The sequence below is a fragment of the Chanodichthys erythropterus genome, chromosome 21 (genome assembly GCF_024489055.1).
Source record: "Chanodichthys erythropterus isolate Z2021 chromosome 21, ASM2448905v1, whole genome shotgun sequence".
In the NCBI taxonomy this organism is placed as follows: domain Eukaryota; kingdom Metazoa; phylum Chordata; class Actinopteri; order Cypriniformes; family Xenocyprididae; genus Chanodichthys; species Chanodichthys erythropterus.
Window position 1 is genome coordinate 11,687,723 of NC_090241.1, and position 18,956 is coordinate 11,706,678.

Genomic DNA, 18,956 nt, shown 5'->3' on the forward strand with positions numbered 1-18,956 from the left:
GTTGGTCAAATGAAGTAAAGTATCAATCACACCATAGAAAAATCTAATTTAAAGGGATAGTTCACCCAAAATGAACATTTTGTCATCATTACTTCCATTATATGGTATGAAACCTATATAAAAATTGAGATCAGATTTTAGTTTTATCTCTTAGGGAGCTTTTAAATATAAATATCCATCCTCTTCAGTTGCATGGAAAAGGGCACTTTAACAGAAGAATAAAAATAATATTCAGAACGACATTAATAAGGTGAGTAATGTCGGTGACAATTAAAATTTTTGACTGAACCAGTCCTTCAAAGTTTATTGTCAATATCTTTTGTTCAGTATCCAATAATATTTCTTCTGCTCACGCTCACACACACACACACACACACACACACACACACACACACACACACACACACACACACACACACACACACACACACACACACACACACACACACACACACACACTCACTCACAAACACACAAACACACACACACACACACACACACACACACACACACACACACACACACACACACACACACACACACACACACACACACACACACACACACACACACACACACACACACACACACACACACACACACACACACACACACACACACACACACACACACACACACACACACACACACACACACACACACACACACACACACACACACACACACACACACACACACACACACACACACACACACACACACACACACACACACACACTCACACAATCACACACACACACACACACACACACACACACACACACACACACACACACACACACACACACACACACACACACACACACACACACAATATTACAGACACTAGTGTTTAAATGTTTGGGGTCAGTATGTTTTATTTTATATTTATTTAATTCATTAAATACCAAAAAAATACAGTGAAAACAGTAATATTGTGAAATATTTTTACAATTTAAAGCTGCAGTCTAAGTTTTGCCTCTTTGTCACCATCTCTGTTTGAAACCTGCAATTGCAGTTATTTGCGGAATTATCAACTTTACATGGGTTGTGCATTGGCACGGCTCTTCAGCGAGGGATGAATAGAATTCCTATGATGAATAGAAAATTTAAAAGAACAGTATTTATTTGAAACAGAAATCTTTTGTAACATTATAAATGTCTTTACTGTCACTTTTAAACAATTTAATGCATCCTTGCTAAATACAAGTATTAAGTTCTCATTGTATAAATATATTTATGACCACAGACTTTTGAATGGTAGTGTATATAATCTGAACATTTCCATCACTCTAATAATCTCCATCATTAATCTCCAAAGAAGAGATAAATAGTTTACTGCTGTTACATAAATGTATTCATAATGTATATGAAAAGTATACTCTCTTTCAGGTCACTTCAGGATAGAGTAGAAGTTTGAGGGCAGTTTGGGTTAGAGTTTGTTTCAGGACAGAGCTTAAATATGTTTGAGGTAGGATCAAAAGCAAAGTTTCGGATTGAATCTCACTTCATCCCATCAGCTTCTGCAGAGAGAAGGAAGTAAAAAGGATAAGCATGCAAAAATGTTCAGTTTGTCAGACATTTTATCCAAAGCAACTAGCTGTAGACTGTAATGACTGATTCCTATTGGCAGCTCGAGGCTAAAAGCTTTTTCAAAGGATAGAAGAGGAGCAGGAATACATGCGTTCAACCTCAAACTTTTAACCTCTCAGTAAACAGCAAACGTCCTTAATTGGATGATTTGTATGCAGTAACTTTAAAAAAGGTATTTAATTCGAAATATGTTTGATGTAAATCATATTAGTTGCTTCTATATCATAAAATGACAATTAAGTGAACATTCATTTTTATTTCTTTCTCTGACTGAAATGTTTTAATTTAAACATAACTTGTTTGCTAATATTGTTTTCATTTTTAATCAATTAGTTTTTTCCCTGTGTGTCCTTGATATCACTTTCTATCCTACTAATATTATTTGTAAAATCCCTTTAACTAACAACAGCCAGTTCCTACAGTAAGTGACATAATTTTAGAGGACAAACAGCAGCACAAACATTAATAAGTATTCTCATGGATTTGATGGATTCTGTGATGTTTTGCGGCATTAGGTGGTTTGTGTTTCTCTAAAATATGCATTTTGTTTGATCAAATGACACTTTAGGAATATAGGAATATGAAGTGCCGTTTATTTACTTTACATGATCAAACATAAAACAAAGACTTTACTTGGTTTGGCATGGCTTGACAAAACAGGAAACAAGAAACATGGAGCTCACCAACAGCAGTTACACAGACAATACTTGACAAAGAACAAGGCAAACATGAGGGCTATTTATACAAAGAGATCAATGACAAACAAGGAACACCTGTAAACAAATAGGACAATGACTCAGTCACAAAACAGAACTGAGAAACCTAACTAACATGACTGAAACAACCAAAGACAACATGACACATTCACAATGGGAGCACATGGCAAGATCACATGAGGGGCAAGGGAAATACATGCCAACAGGGAGCACATGGCAAAAGATAACAAACATAGCAATGAAACAAGAACCTGGCCAAGCTCCAGAAGCAGCGGTACACAGAGCGGGGCTTGGAGGTGGACATGGAGAGGCTCTGGTGTGGTGACCATGGTGTGATGAGGCTCTGGTGTGGCAGCCTTCTTGGCTGAGTGCTCAGGCATGGCACCATCTTGGCTGAGGGCTCAGGCGTGGCAGCCATCTTGGCTGAGGGTTTAGGCGTGGCAACCATCTTGGCTGATGGCTCAGGTGTGGCAGCCATCTTGACTGAGGGCTCAGGTGTGGTAGCTATGATGTGAAGGGGCTCTGGTTTGGTGGCCATGACAAGACGAGGCTCTTGAGTAGCGGCCATGTCATGAAGAGGCTCTGGCTTGACAACTATGACATGAAGAGACTCTGGCTTGGTGGCCATGTCATGAAGAGACTCTGGTTTGGTGGCCATGATGTGAAGAGGCTCTGGTGTGGTAGCCATTTTGTCTGAAGACACAGGCATACAGTAGCAGCCATCTTGTACGAAGACACAGGCATAGCAGGCATGACATAAACAGTCTCTGGCTTGGTAGGCATGATGTGAAGAAACTCAGGCTGAGCAGACATGACCTGAACAGTCTCTGTCTTAGCAGGCATGACGTGAAGAATCTCTGGCTTGGCACATATGACTTGAAGAGGCTGGGCTGGTGTGCTGTTAACCATTTCTGACTGGGCAGGCATGATATGAACAGTCTCGGACTTGGCAGACATGACCTGAACAGGCACTGACCTGGCTGGCATGATGTGAACAACTCCTGACATGATAGTTGGGGTGTGGGTACTGTAGGATTGCGGGGCTCCTCAAATGATGAGCCACTCATTAACAGAACATAGTCAATGAATTGGGCCCCTGGCTTTTGAGACTGAAACGGTTCATTTAGCCCCATCCTAAAAATGTCCTTGAGTGCTATGTCATTAAAATCCACGTGGTTGGAAAGTTCAAAAAACAATCAACACAGTCCTTCAATAGTCCTGTTTCCTTGACATAGGCGAAGAAGACAAACTACTGGATTCATGGTAGGTCAAGTATTCTGTAATATAGTTCACTGAAGGCAAATTGCAGAAGAACCCAAGTGCAGTTTACTTTACATGATCAAACATAAAACAAAGACTTTACTTGGCTTGGCATGGCATGGCTTGGCAAAACAGGAAATAAGAAACATGGTGCTCACCAACAGCAGTTACACAGACAATACTTGACAAAGATTATGGGCTAATTATACAAAGAGAATAACGACAAACAAGGAACACCTGTGAACAAATCAGACAATAGGCTTGATCGAGATGACTACACTAATCTGCCACCGGCTGGCGAGATCTGACGGTTGCAGGCAGGGGAGGAGTACAGAGATGGCCATCAGGGCGGACATTTCATGCTTTCCGTAGTATGCTGAACCAATGTCATTCATGGTAAATTTTCTAACCAGAATGCATTGCTTTTGTCAGGCAACAGCCGATCTTTGCGGCACCGCATGAAGTCGAACAAGCCTAATGACCCAATCACAAAACAGAACTGAGAAACCATATGACTAAAACAACCAATGACAACATGACACATTCAAAAGGGGAGCACATGGCAAGATCACACGAGGAGCAAGGGAAACACATGACAACAGGGAGCAAAACATAGCATAGCGATGAAACAAGAAAGCTGAACTTGAAAATAAAACATGAAGCATGAAAATGAACATGAACATTACACCAAAACAAGACACGACAACTTTCTTGTCATTGTGTAATTAAACAAAGTAAAAACTAATAATGTTAAGTCTTAGCTTGACCAGAGCATACAGTATTTCTATAGCACATCAAGTTACACAAACATACTCATTTTTCAAGTTACAGCATAAAGGTATTCCACAATAGGAGTGTCACTACAGCTAAGATAACATGACTCTTAATAATGGAAAGAAATTAAAAAAGTATCACGCAAGTGGTACATGTTGGCATTATATTTGTTTGTGCAATTGTTTAGGTGCCAACTTCAACCCAGTTCACTCTGCATAAAATAACTGCATTCAAATACATCAAGCATCACTTCATCAAATCACTTCAAATGAGTCAAACGCTTCACTCACCTCTTCAGATCACGGCTGACATATCATTCCCAACATCTCCTCCCAGAAGACATCAGTGTATGTGAAGCGTCACCGACCTACTTGCTTCTACACAGGAAAATAAAGATGAGATGGATGGCAACTCTAGGCCTGAAGAAGAGCCTGTAAAATATCCAGAACAAACTATTATCAGTATTTTAACACCAGTCTGTCTGGACAAGAATGTTCTGTCCCTTGTGTAACAGTTTGATTCAGTCTTAACATGTACAAACATAATTCTCCTGCTTTAGAGTTCCTCCTGTTCCTTCTGTCATTAGTCTGTTAGTCTCATGTAATCTGAATTATAAATATCAGCATCAATTTTGGTACACATTGCAGATTATTCTGTCTAAGAATGACCCACTTAAACAGGAAGAGACCATCTGATTGACATGTAAAGTGACCAACCGCTTTTTTTGTTTTATTGTTTTATTAGATTTTCTTATTAAGAAAATCTAATACTTGATCTTCTAAATTCAACCACACTGCAGTTCGTTTTGTATTGTCATTCAGGGAGTAGTTTATGTAAAATAGATTATACCACAATAATATGCAGCTCAAATTGCTTTACCATAAAAAGCTATTACAGTAAGCACCAAGAACTTTACATGAAAACAAATAAAAAATACCATAATTAATATAATATTAGATTAAATTTAAACCCACTTTATAAGGATAATAGGATAAAAATAGTATACATAAAATCCATAAAAGATAGATATTAAAACTAAATAATAATTTAAATAATAAAACGTTTTTAGTTTTCTTTTAAAAATATTTAGTGGTCTAAAAATAAATACATTTCTCACACAAAGCTATGACTTCTGAAGACTTTAGAGTTGTATGAACCACTTTTAATATATTTTTAGTGTTTTCTCCCCTTTTTTCCTTTTATTGGAATTTGAAAGCATAAATTGCTGTCCAATTTATATGTATAAATAGGAAATCTTTTGCATTTCACTTAAGAACGAAAGTCATAGCCTACGGGTTTTGAAAACAACATGGCTGTGACTTAATTTTTGAGTGAACTATTCTTTTACAAGTATATTATTAGAAAGCTTTTAAATATTTAAAGATTAGTAATTATAGGAAAGGAAAAGGTTTTTTTTTATATAATACGTAACACGTCTAACATGTTTTATTTACTTGCTAAATGTCTCAAAACTGAATGAAGGGGTGTCGCTGTCCGTGGTGCTGATCTAGTTGTGGAAGCTCTCTCTCTCTCTCTCTCTCTCTCTCTCTCACTCACTCACACACACACACACACGCACACACAGACCTCTCTCTCTCCTCTCAGTGTTTGTGTTGCTCCCCTCGCGGATGAATCTCGCAGTGATGGAGATCAGAGTGGCTCGTTTTCGCGTTCGCCGGAGATAAAGTGATTTTAAGGAGAAATGCAACGTGTTTCCTCTGATAATCACACGCGCGCGCTCTGTCTCGCACACCACCAGACCTGAGCTCACATTGAGACGAAGAGCGGTGCTGGGAAGTTTAATGTTTCTCAAGAGCGACGGAAGACAGTCACCCGAACATCTGAGGTAAAACTCCTCGATCTGCTGAACCTTCTAGTCTCAGGTCAGATATTAGAACATCAGAACCTGTCGCGGCATTTACTGTATGCTGTTTGAGTTGAGGTATGTGCCAGTATGTGTGTTTTGCGGTTGTTTTGTAAGTGTATACGTGTGTTTCTGTCTGATGAGCCGGAACACAGTATGAGGGGCTTGGGCTGTGTTTCAAAACCTAGTCAGCTGACTACCTAGACTACTTGGACCGTTTTGAGGCGAAACGCTCCTATGATGTGCTGCTGCACGGAACGCAAATACTATGTAACTTAGTGCGTTAATTATGATTTGAGACACAGCCACGAAGCTATCAAACGTTTGAGTGTCGCGTAGTTGATGCATTTGACCTAATAAGCGCTAACTGAAGGGAAATTATGAATACTGTCAGTCAGCCTATGTATGGGTTTAAACACAGCCCGGTGGTGATAACAGCATTAGTGATAGTTGTTGGTTTTGCTCTAGTTTTAAATTACTTTCTAGTATTCAGTCGACTTGAACTTTATTAAATGACAAAAAAAGAGCTGTTTAAGAAAGCTAGCAGCCAAATTAATTCCTGTTGTGTATCTGATGGTGAATCACAGATATTGATTGTAGGCTGAAGTTTGGGTTCAGATTGTCTTCTGACCTCTGGATCGTGACATTTCTCCAAGGAGGTCAAGAATAGGTTCAATTAAGTCCAAAGTAAAATGTTTGTGTTGTATGAATTTAAAAAGCGCTGTATGAATTGAAATAAGTACAGTTTTACACATTGACATGCCTTTTTCCACAAACAAGAAGCAAAATAGGGCTTGATTCTGTCAGAAAAGGAGTTTGATCATCTCAGGAGGTCAATATAATTATTATTTGTGCTGTATTTTTCATATTTCTTTTAAAATAAGCCTTTGCAAATGCCTTTTTGTTAAATCTGAATTGTCCACTAGAAGCGGCCTGACTGTTCTGTAAAATATTGTATCATCAGATGTGAATGAAGCTGTTGCAGCTAGTGATGGTTTCATTCAATTGTTTGTGTCCGAGTCACAATTTTAGTCTTGTCATACAGGCACCTTTAAGATAATGAATAGAGCAGATTATAAGCTACAGCTCAGCTTTTGTTTGTGCTTCCACCTCCATCGTTCTTGTTCTTGTTTCTGGTAACTGCCCCCCTAAGCTACATTTATTCAATTCTGACCTTTCAACTTTCTGCAAAATGCCCCTTTTTTGTCATTCTATGCATGACGTTTACATCAGAAAGTTTGTCCTCAACTTTTATAACTCTAGAAACTGATCAATGTGTTGCATAACTAATGTCTATCCTTTTAACATCTTCAAAAATACAACAAATCTGCTCAGATTTTTGTGTTAGCTTATCTGTCAGTTTATCTGTCGCAGTGACTGTCATCTGTGATGCTGCTCTATAACAGGCTGATGGCTTGGCAAATACTTGATTCTACTCTGGGCACATTTGCGTGCACTGTTTTAGCAACTCACAGAAGACCTAGATATCTTGGCTTTTGCTGCATTTCTTAGTGCATTTTATACTGCACTGCATAATTTTTCAGCTTGAGTAGTTTTAAAAATATAGTAATGTTTTTTTTTTTTTTATTTAAATTATTGCAGCATAATATTGCAACTATATTATATTGGTAACACTTTACAGTAAGGTATGATTTGATATCATAAAGTTAACAACATTACTTAATATGAACTAAAAATGAACAATACTTATACAGCATTTATTATTCTTTATGTTAACATCAACATATAGTCCTATTAAAACATTTACAGGGTCACAAGTTAACATCAGTTAATGCACTATGATCTAACATGAACGTGAACATTTTTATTAACAAATATTAACAAAGGTTAATAAATACTATGTTAGTAAATGCATTAACTAGTGTTAACAAATGAGACATTATTGTAAAGTATTCTCATTATATTATCAGCTAGTTAGTTAGTTTATTTTGCACAAACATTTGCAAATACACATTCACCTTCAAGTTCACTTTAAGTCATTCAGTCCAGACATGGGAGAATTAAATTACATTTCTCTACAGGCCCTAATTCAACTCTATACAGGCACAACGGTGATATATAGAAAGGTCATTTTGCATACCACATATCAGCAAAGCAGTATATGTTGTACAAAGACAATAATCCAACAGATTACACAATAAACAGTTTACACAGTATACAACACATGCTGTACGGCACATTAGAAGTGCATGTTTAGTGGCCGTCCATTGAGCTACTTTTCCATCTTTTTTCAATGTAAACACAACCTGGGCGAATGTCTTTAACTGTTGCGCTCACGTCTTTTGCAACAGGTGCATCCCAATTCATGTACTTATGCACTGTTCTATGCTGTTTTGTAGTATAAATAGAGAGTTCACATAGCGTTCACACTGAAGATTCCAAATAAAAAAATTGCAGTTTAAATATCCGGTTGATGCACGTAATTAACTGAAATTTTGGACACTACATGCATTCAACTGCATAGTGTTTAGTGTTTAGTGCATCATTTGGGACACAACTGGCTCTTGACACCTACATTCTAAAAATGCGGTGCTCAAGTTAAAAGCAGTTCAACTTTTAAAAATACGTCTGTAGACCTTGCGCTTTTTTCGTTCCACTGACCTGTGTTTTGCATTTTTACTGTGTGAACCGGCCCTTAGTCTAGATGATTTAATCAATTTTTCTTATTCTTTTCTCTTTTTTTGCAAATTCACTGACCGTAGCTGAGTATCCAGATGCGATCAATGAAAATGAAATGCTGTCTACCATCTACTTGGCATCTTAACTGAAATGGGGCCTCATATGTGACAGATTTGGAGCGCTCTACATAGGCAGCAAATGTGTGTCATACAAATAGCATTTCACATGAAGCGAAGGGGGAAAGAGTTATGATGATATGAAGATATATGAAGTTACTGTACACAAATACTGGGTAATATAGTCCATTTTTAATGAGAATTTAATTTTCATTACTGAAATAATCATATTCATATAAAAATGCATTTTGAAGAATGCATGCAATGCTGCTATAAATTTTGATCAAATAAAGGTTTCTTAGAAGGCAATACAATTATTATGGTAATATTTTACAATAAGTTTCTGCATGTTAACATTAATTAATTCAGTGGTTAAAATAAAATAACAATGAACTATACTTTTACAGCATTACATTTACATTAATCTTGATTAATGTTAATTTCTACATACTAATTATATTTATATAAATGAAATGTACATTAGTTAATGTATTATGAACAAGCATGTATTAACAATGAACAATGGTGCATTTATAAATTAACATTAGCCTAGTTTAATAAATGCTTTTTATTTTTAGTTCATGATGCCTAAAATCAAAACTTTATTTAACATTATTAAATAATCACTAGGTTTTGGAAAAGAGCCGAGGTTTCAGCTCGTGTTAAATTGGCTTTAAAGTTTGAGATTTCAAACAAGTAAATGTTGAAATTAATTTGTGCATTCAGTTTAGAGCACAATATCTCTTTCATGCTCTAAACTCAACACTAAATGCTCAGATTTGTAGTACTTTGTCTTACATCCACTATAGACTTGTTAAGTTTTGCTTTTATATTGATGATGGCCACACAAACATTGACTCTTGGCTTTCATTAGAAACCTCCAAACAATTTTATCAATGGAAACCCCTCAAACATCATTGAAGTTTCTATCTTATCTCAGTCTGCCATTGTGAACACACAGACAGGCTTTTCTTGAATGGGCCGAAGTCAGTCCATCACGGCGAGTCAATAAGGGAGCGAGGGCCAACAGCCACAGCAAAGGCCATGAATGGACTGCTAATCATAGCCAGATCAATAGCCTTTTCAATAGCGCTTACTCATATTTAAACAGGGCTCAGGCTGAGAGCTCTTTCTGTGTGCGTACTCGCTGCTGAAATGTGACACAATGTTCGCGTCTCGCAGTACCAGCTGTGTCTTTATGCCACCAAATTAACATTCACTTTAGCAGCACTATTTCAGTAAGCGTGTGTGTGTATGTGTGGATGCTATTTTCTTGGCCTGAATAAGCCCCATCTAACTGCTTTAGCGGCCTCAATATGCTCTTGTGCTAAAAAGAAAAATAAGAAGCCGAACTAGAAGCGACTGATGTCTTGTTTTGAGGCCGTGAACCCTGGAAGAGTCAAGGCTGCACGTCACCAAAGAATGTTCACTAATCTCAGACCAATCAGCTGTGGGCTTCACTACAAATACACAATGACATTTTGCATTGCCTGTTTTGGCAAAATATGTTTATACATACAATGGTATTGCTACAATGTTGTTTATTATTAGAAGCAAAAAATGTTTGTACATGTACATTGCTGGAGCAGAGACTAAATTCACAGAAGTTCACACACATTAAACCTCTAAAAAATTGTTTTTTTGAAGGTTGGCGATGATAAAATGGCTGAAATATTGGTCAAATGAATGTGTGCCACAATGCCATTCCAAAACATTTTAGGCATCACAGACACAGTTGCATTGGTAGCATGAAGGCTGTCTCCAATAAATACCTAATTTTGTTAAATTTTGTCATTATTGCATGCATGCTTTGCAGAGAAGGCAAACACCAGAGTACAATGCAGTGCATTCAGTGGAAAAGCTTAATTTAAGATTATTATTAATAAATATAATTATTTTAAATATATACATTATTATTAATATTCAGTGTTAAATGGTGTTAGGTCATTTGTGTGTTAATGCTCCTAAATTATGGAATTCACTACCCCTTACACTTTGTAATATATCATCTTTGTCTACCTTCAAGACTAAAAACGTATCTATTTAATATGTATTTTAGATATTGTGGCAATATATATGGCCTTTTGTGTTTGTATTGTGTATGTGGGTTTGCAAATGTATTGTATAGCACTATGTAAAGGGACCTTGAGCTATGAAAAGGTGCTATATAAATAAAACTTCTTCTTCTTAAATATTAGTTATATACAGGGCTTGACATTAACTTTTCTCACCAGCTACTGTGGCTACACAGTAAAATCCCCAGAGTTATATCAACTCATATGTGACATATGTGACCAGTCACGGAAAGTAGGGACACAAGTCGGTTCTGGGGCATTTTGAGTTATTCATAGATTCTGAAAGTTTAGTCTCCAAGCTTTCCAACGATGTGTAACAGATGGAAATCTGATAATATTTGGAGAAGTTGTGGCCATTTGAAGGTAGGCACTCAAAAAAGCTCAAAGGGCAGAAAATGACCTAAAGATTTTGCAGTTCTCGCCTGTTCTCACCTGCTGGGAGTGACAATAGGGCTCATTTACATCTCATTTAGATAAGCCATACCCCCTGTAAAGCTGCATGGTTGCATAGCAATGACAGACGCAACGGGAAAAATCGGACCGCGTACTATTAATAATAAAGGATAATGTGCATTGTAAATGTCAGTAATTTATCTTTTTTGACATTAGAACTTTTTGAACAGGATTCTGTGATAACCGTATAGTCCTGATTTAGACCTCAGTTAGTGGTTAGACCTGGTTTGAATCAAAGGATTAAAAGATCCTGTACATTAAACTCTTCAATACTTTTACTTTTGACTTATAACGCACATTTTACGGCTACGGATACTTTATACTTTTACTTATGTAGGAATTTAATCTGATACATTTACTATTACATTAGTAAATCCTTGTTACGAAGTAGTAACTGGCTAAAATTATTAGCGTCACATTCAATTCAAGAATAGTAAGGTTTACATGAGCCAAGTCATTCACACCAGTCAATTCAAGCAGTTGAAGTGTTATTCAAATCAACATGCTAACATTACCATGTAAAAGCCCATTATAGTAATGGGGGTTTTTGGCAAGTGATACGATGCTAACGATTACAATTAAAACGACAGTCCTGAGCTAGCTAATAACAATAGACACATGAGATAACGTGTAGCCTACGTGTTTTTAGAATGAACACAAAACGACAAACTTTGATGTTTATGGAAACTCACCCCATAAGAAACAGAAAAGATCTTGTTGCCTCCAATGAAATAAGTTGTTCAGGCACACTTTCTCTTTGTCGGGGTCTTCTTTGTGGATGTAACCATCTCCGAAGTTTGCACTATGCATCTGTTTGCCTCTAAATGTCCAATAATTCGCATGTCCTGCCACTCTTTTTCCGCAGCTAAAGAATCCAGCCGTATGTTGTACTTCAAAACATTTTCGGTGTAACGCAACGGTTCAGCTCGTCTGCTATATTCTTTGCGGCGTCCATCTTTATTATATTTTGATATCAGCTAGAGCCGGCCAGAGCACTGCATACTAAGTAGCCACGCTTCCCTTGGAGGGCGGCGGCAATAACAAAAGAAACAAAAGCCGGCGTATCCGATTCCAGTATGGAAATACAAACAGACAATGACATGCCCCTACTGCGAGATAGAATCTCTGAAAAACAAGCTGATTTCAACCTCAAAATGTACGCTTTTAAATAAACCAATACTGCTATCTAAAACACGGAGATGCTTCTTCATGATCTCAACTAACAGATTCTGTAAAAAAACGAAAATCACCAATTTTGAAAAAAAAAAAAAAAACGCTTCTTTCTCAGTTTGCTCAATAATTATGCTGCCGACATGTGTCCCTGGTTTCCGTGACGGGTCACATATGGTCCCTCTCTAAATAGTGTTAAAGTAACACTGAAGCAGAGTTAAAGTTAATGAGATAACGAAGCAATTAATAAGGCTGTGACTGAAGTCAGTTACAGTTCTTGTGTTTCTCTTTTCTTCAGTGATTCTGCTTGTTAACAGCAGGTGTTCATCACTAATTCACAATCATCGCTTCATTCATTGTTTAATTATCTCATTAACTTTAACTCTGCTTCAGTGTTATTTTAACACTATTTAGAGAGGGACCACATGTACTCTGAGCAGAATTGATTTAACTCTGGAGATTTTGCTGTATAGTGGTTTTCCAAAATTACTAGGCACTCAGCAACTTCAATTTTGCAACCACAATTTTGACATCAGTACAATGGGGAAAACTGCCATGTAGATATTTTAATATTATCTCATAATTTAGCAGCAGGTTATTAGGCTGCTGTCACTTTAAGACCTGAAACACAGATCTATTTTATTGTTACACATGCGTTTCCTTTCTCAACTGTTTACGTTCATTTAAAACATAACTCTGTCTTTATGTGAATACTCACCAAGACCAGTATTCAGACATTATTTTGTGTGTATTTGTCTGTTTAAGCACCATAGTAAAAAAAAGAAGTCAATTTAGTACTGAGAAGCATCTTTATGTTTGTGCACTTTGGGTGTGAGCACAAGATCTGTGGGAATGAGTAAAATTATGCACAATACGCACAATCCCATGGCGAATTTCAAGCCCTGTAACACCAACAATATTCATCTGGTGCAAATGAAATGAGTGAGTGAGGGGAGGCGGGTTTGTGTGTCAACTCGATGTCGGAGAGATGAGAGAGCGAGAAAGCGCAGCTGGTATCATGTATCTATTCTGCAGAAAATAAGTATTGGAAGCGTTTCAGATATTTCAGTATCGATATCGAAAAATTTATATTTTTGAAAACATTACATTGCACTTAGTTTATTATTTCCTTTTTAAAAACTACAATTTAAAATGTATATATTATATATAAAATCCAACCCACCAAAGTGTCTAGTAGGCTTTTTCTTAAAAAGTTTTTGAAAGAAGTATCTTATGCTCAAAAAGGCTGCATTTATTTGATTAAAAATAATGTAAAAACAGTAATATTATTGCAATTTAAAATAACTGTTTTCAATGTGAATATATTGTAAAATGTAATTTATTCCTGTGATCAAAACTGAATTTTCAGCATTATTACTCCAGGCTTCAGTGTCACATGATCCTTCAGAAATCATTCTAATATGCTGATTTGCTGCTCAAGAAACATTTCTGAGGTTCTGTTTCAGCTGATGAGTCTGAGAAGGCAGTGAAGGAGCTCAGTAGGTTTTGTAGCAGAGCCGTGGTGACGTCAGTGAATCAGCTTTGTGTTTTTGTTTTCAGGCGTCATGTCGTTAAATCCATCAGCTGAAAAGACTTTCACTACGTTAATTCCGAAATGTCACTGTTCTCTCTGGTGTGTCATTCAGACCCCGGAGAAAACACTCTCCTCAAGCTATTTTAGATTTCAAATGACCTTCTAAATCCCAGCAGTGATTTTTATATAAAACAAATCACAGCTCTGATGGTTCTAACCTACATACGTGAGGACAAATAGGCCTAATTGCCCATGAAAGACTGCTGTGTGTAAAAGTGAAGGACGTGTCATTGTGACTATAACACTATCTGGACAGAAGCGGCCCGCTGATAAAGCAGAGCGTCGCTGGCCTCTACATTATTCATGCACTTCCTTGTATTGAATATCTGCAGAAATGAAGACGAGCTGTTCTGTAGATCGACTGCCTGATTTCCCAGTGTTGCATCAATCGGGAAGAGAGAGAGAGATGCAAAAACTCTCTGTTCTGTTTTCTTTATGACATAATTTTCCTTACAAACCCCTGCTATGCTGTGTGAGAGAGATTGTAGATGTGAAAACTAGATAGAAGAACAAAAAGACACTTTGCCATGGTGAAATTTGCTTATAGGCAACATGAGATCGAAGCTAAACAAGTTTATTTTTTTGATAGACATTACTGGTCAATCTCTCATTGCACATTTTTCCAAAAGAAAAACATGTTTATTTTCATAATCTTTTATCACAGTGAAACTGTGCCAGAATCTGAAATGCTATATTTTTTCATTGTTGTAGGCTACTATTGTATTTTGCATCTCTCATTGCACTCAGAAATGGAATTATGGATGTAATTAACTGATTTTTATAGCTAAGAAAAACACAGCACATGTCCTGTTATATTGTGCCACTGCGTTACTCAAAGTACATATTGTACCGACACATGGTGAAATATGGTGATTCTGACCTTTCTATATGGCCCATATTTTGAGGAGGAATTTATACTAGGCAGACAGAAAGAAGGACATGAGCAGGAAAGGGAAAACTGACACACACACAAAAAAAAAAAGAAAGAAAAGAAAAGAGAAAATAACATGCTCTATTCATTTAGCTGCGGTACCCTTTTGGGCTGTCGGCTGTATTGTCAAAAGTGTGAATAATTGAAGCTGTGAAAATGTCAAGCAGGCTGTCCTGAAAGCCCCGAGCTGTTTGTCTTTCTCAAATTAGCACTGAATGAAAAATCACACTTTTGAAGAAGGTAGAAAGAGAGGATTTGTCTGGTAAATACATAATTTAGTTACAAGCTCAAAAAGTTTATTCCACTGTGTTTCCGAACACTGCTCCAGTACAGCTCAGATTTCTTCAGTAGCTCAGTTTGTTGTTTTGCAGTGAGGTTGTTCCTATCACATCAGTTACAGAAAAGTAGTAGAAAAGACACTGATAAAGAAGTCAACGTGACTACAGTGGTTCAACCTAAATGTTATGAAGCGAGAAGAATACTTTTTGTGCACAAAAACAAAAATAATGACTTTATTCAACAATCTCTTCTACCCTGTCAGTTTCGTACGCAGTTGGTGCAGTGAATGCAGTTCGAACGCCGGGTCAGTACTAGCCAAAGCTGTTCATGTGAGCACCACAACGTATGCGTGTGATGCTGACACAGGAGCCAGCCAATACTGAGCCGGCGTTCAGGCATAAACATGGAAGCACTGAACTGCATTCACTGCGTATACAAGTAGGACAGGTTAGAGAAGAAATTGTTAAATAAAGTTGTTATTTTTGTTTTGTTTTTGCGCACAAAAGTATTCTCGTCTCTTCAAAACTTTAAGGTTGAACCACTGTAGTCATGTTGACAATTTTAACAATGACTTTAATACCTTTCTTGACCTTAAAAGATAGTAATAATGTTGCTTTCTATGGGATAACAAAAAAAATTTAATCAAAAATATTTTAATTTATGAATCTGAAGATGAAAGAAGGTCTTGCGAGTTTGGTACGAAACGAGGGTAATTACAGAAATTTCATTTTTGGGTGAACTAACCCTTTAATCAATGTATTGTAAAGTCCACAATACTTTTACATTTATGTAGTCCAATGTTGCATATATGTATACACTACCGTTCAAAAGTTTGAGGATAAGATTGGTAAGTCTCTTCTGCTCACCAAAGCTGCATTTATTTGACTTTGAAAAAAAGGTAAAAGCAGTAATATTGTGAAATATTATTATGATTCAAAATAGCTGTTTTCTATGTAAATATATTGTAAAATGTAATTTATTTTTATGAATTTACAGCAGTGTCACATTTCAGTGTCACATGATTCTTCAGAAAACTTTCTAATATGCTGATTTTCTGCTCAAAAAATTTTTTTTCCAGGATACTTTGATAAATAGAAATCTTTTTTAACATTACAAATGTCTTTACTGTCACTTTTGTTTAATTTATTGTTGAATAAAATTAACAATTTCTTTAAAACAATTATATATATATATATATATATATATATATTAAATTTTTCTTCACTAATATATTAATAATGTAACATTTTATTGTAATAATGTAACATTTTATTCATTTTATTGTAATTTTGCTTATTTTTATGTTTAGTAACTTTATTTTCATTTTAGTATTTAAAGGTAAAGTGTGTAATTTTTGCTAAATGGAATTGCACAAATAATGGACAAACAGATAGTCCCGCCCCAAAACTCACACCATTGGTTGAGCTAATGTTCCTGTGTCAAGCTGCTCAAACCAGCTGATCAATGTTTTGAAAGAACACAGAGTTACTCTTTTTGGAAATTCATCCTACAAATGTCTTTCTTACAATGACTCTAACTATTAAGCTAAGACAGAGGATGTATTTTAACATTGACAAATTACACCTTTAAAGTAAACATGAAATCAACACTCCCTATTTGCTTACATTAGAAGTCATATTATGAAAATAACATTGGATGTAGATGATTGATTTATAAAAATGCACACGTTTTGTTTCTGTGTCAGTCTGTCTCTCTCCAGACTGATTGTGCCGCACCGATACATCACGGCAGTACGACTCCGCCACAAGCCATGTGTTTAAAAAAGATGTTCTATTTTTGACACCATACTGTGTCATGCTGAGACCTTCATTAACAATGTATATTAAAATGAACAGGAATGTGTGCAAGGTGCCTTTTAGCCAAACCACTGAAACTATCAGGTGTCATTGCAAAATAAGCCCCATTAGCTGCTGCTTTACAGTAGATGGACGATAACACTTATTTTCTTTATGATCTAATCTCAAGTGCCACTGTAAAATGTGCAATTATAGCCATATAAAAAGCCAGTATTAACAATAAATCATTATTTTTCATCCTTTATTGTTTTTCATTTACTTCTAAAGTTTAAAGTTACATTAAACATCACAAAAACATCACCTTGAAGGTATGATATGAAATACATTAAATTGCATGATTAACAAATAATAAAATTCAGCAGTATTAATAAATTATTAGGATCAATATTTAATATGAAGATCATTCATCTTATATTGATCAGGTATTAAATGTTATTGTGCAGAGAAATGGAGGTTAATTGGGTTTTAGGAATAAGTGTTCTGATAATAGCTTTGGGAATTTTTTGTGTAATTGTGTGTTTAAACACCAAATTGCCTTGATAAAAAAAAACTTAAGCTGCAACAATATTCGTATATATACACTTACACTAACTAAAATAAAGTACTTCTCTGAGCAAGTACATACTTCTGACAGTCTGTCTTTACTGGGAAATTCTGCCATGTCATAAAATTGCAACTTGTTGCATACTGTTTGTAATTGCATTAATATTACCTTGAAATTCATTATTTTACTTTTAGATCACACTTTTTAAAACTTCACTGGCAATTTTGGCATCACATTTCTTGCCACATTTCCTCAATATAGCTGTGGGCGATATTATCCCAAAAATCATGCATGGGTGTATAATTCAATAATCCACTAAAATAGTGTACCATCTGGACACCTTTGGCATATTATTTTCAGTGTACTTTGATTTGAGATGCACTAATCCTGTTCTCACATACTATAATGGTATGCTAATTGGGATGCAGCCTAACTACTTCAGGCATTTAATTAAACTCAACACCAAATTGGCTGAATCAAATATCCTGCTCTCCTGCTCAAAATCTTAATAAGTGCTATTTATTCTGTACCTTTTCATATGGAGTGATATTATCTCCAGTATGTCAGGAGAGTGAGTTGGAAAGCCACTTTGAATGTGTGTGTGTGTGTGTGTGTGTGTGTAGTCCTGGTAAACTCTACATTATGAAGACAAAATGTCCCCACAAAGATGGCAATATTCCCCATGAGGGAAACAGCTTTTAAATCATATTAAGTGATGTTTTTTTGAATATGTAATAATGCAGAATGTTTTCTGTGATGGGTAGGTTTAGGGTTAGGAGAGAGAATAAACATTTTTTTTATGGAAAGTCCCCATAAAACATGAAAACCCAGTAACACTTTACAACAAGGTTCATTAATAAACATTAGTTAACTACATTAGTTAACATAAACTAATAATGAACTGCACTTCTACAGCATTTATTAATATTTGTTAATGTGAATTTCAGAATTAACTAATACATAATTAAAATCAAGATTTGTTTTTGTTAACATTAGTTAATGCACTGTGAACTAACATGAACAAACAATGAATTGCTATATTTTTATTAACTAACATTAAAAATGATTAATAAATACAGTAACAAATGTATTGCTCATGGTTAGTTCATGTTAGTTAATACTGACTAATG

The 18,956-nt window shown here is 35.9% G+C and overlaps 1 protein-coding gene across 2 annotated transcripts in view; it reads left to right on the forward strand.

Annotated features, from left to right (window-relative positions):
* Positions 1 to 6,121: 6,121 nt before the first annotated feature.
* The window catches only part of dlgap4b (discs, large (Drosophila) homolog-associated protein 4b), a 163,224-nt gene continuing 150,389 nt past the window's right edge, over positions 6,122 to 18,956 (forward strand). For both annotated transcript variants that reach the window (XM_067374189.1, XM_067374193.1), the window contains exon 1: positions 6,122 to 6,189. The gene's annotated coding sequence lies outside the window, so the exon portion shown is untranslated. The remainder of the gene's footprint in view (positions 6,190 to 18,956) is intronic.